Source organism: Odontomachus brunneus, unplaced genomic scaffold, assembly GCF_010583005.1.
Source record: "Odontomachus brunneus isolate Ranch 3 - 2012 unplaced genomic scaffold, Obru_v1 Obru_scaffold_038, whole genome shotgun sequence".
Lineage (NCBI taxonomy): Eukaryota > Metazoa > Arthropoda > Insecta > Hymenoptera > Formicidae > Odontomachus > Odontomachus brunneus.
Genome location: NW_022639488.1, coordinates 22,494 through 23,989, shown reverse-complemented (window position 1 = coordinate 23,989; position 1,496 = coordinate 22,494).

Genomic DNA, 1,496 nt, shown 5'->3' with positions numbered 1-1,496 from the left:
GGGGGGGGGGGGGGGGTCCGTGGATGTAATATGCAAGTGGTTCCCGCGGACTCCCTGACGACCGCTGAGGAAGGACCCGTCAGGATTTTTAGAGGGTAGGGCCCCTGTCGATCTTCTTCGGCGGGAGAGGAGTCCCATATAACCCGCGGTCTCCCCCCGGAGGCCGCGGGTATGCGTAAAAGCATTTCCCCTGGCTTACAAAAAAAATAAAAAAAGGCCAGTCGAACACGCTATATGTCTGTTTAAGAGTCGTTCTACATTAGTTGCAAATCGTAAGGTCGCAAGAAAATTGACCAATCACAGTCAATCGTTCTCCTTGCGATCGAAGAAAAGTTTACTGTGATTGGTCAATTTTCCTGGGACCTTGAGATTTATAACTAATGTAGACTCGACCTTATGCAGGATTCACACCACGTCCAACGTCCGACGTAGGACGTCTAATATCCAATAAAAGGATAGCTTTTCAATGCAGAATTAAATTCTCTATTAGAAAGCTGTTCTCCTATTGGATATCGGACGTCATACGTCGGATGTCGGACACGTGTGAATCCTGCATTATAATACGTCAAAATCAGATAAATTCTTTATTAGACCTGTTCTATAATATTGTAGATACTTATATATATCGGATGTTTTCCAACTGCTTAACACATCTTGACACATATGTACACTCAGAGACAGGTATGGTGTCCCTCGGCGGGTCCGTATATGCCTGTCAAATAGTCGAAAGCGACAACAGGCATATACGGAGGGCGTACTGTACGTCTGACGTACAACGCGAGAGAAGCGAAGAAGGCACGTAGGGGAAGTGGTGGGAGATATTTCGATGTTGCATTCTTTTCGCACGTCGTCCGATCGAGAGAGAAAACATCAGCAGACGTGATAGCTGTTAGTGGTGTCCTCAATAGCTGTCTCACTCACTCAACGCTTGAATGCAGAGAATATGAGCGAGACAGCAATAGGGACACCGCGCTGTCTCTATAGGTGTCTCGCTCGCTCTAGTATCCATGTATCACGCTTTCCTCTTTTCTCCTTAGCAGAAATGCACGTTGTGCCGATGAATGACACCGAACGACAAAATTTAACTCTTTTGTTGTACGAATGTGAATAGTCATTTCCGATGTATTTTTGCCCGCTAAGCACAAATCCTTAGTTCAAATTTGGTTACCGCGTTACATTTTTGAAAAAAATACATTGGAAATGGTAGATATATTTCGTCATTATAAGGTCATTAAGATGCGCATGTAATATTGAAATATTAAGATCTTTACAAAGAATGAATTTTGCCGACATATGAAAAAAATCATCTGATGCTATAAACATTTCAGTAATATTGCCGCATATTCTGATGTCAATGGTAATGGACAAAAACATTTCACAATTTGACAAATCCTATATATAGCATGTGCCATAGGCAGCCTACGACGCGTGGTACCAAGCGACCCAAGCATCACATCTTTGCCTTAAATGCAGTCTATAGCTATCTCACTCGCATT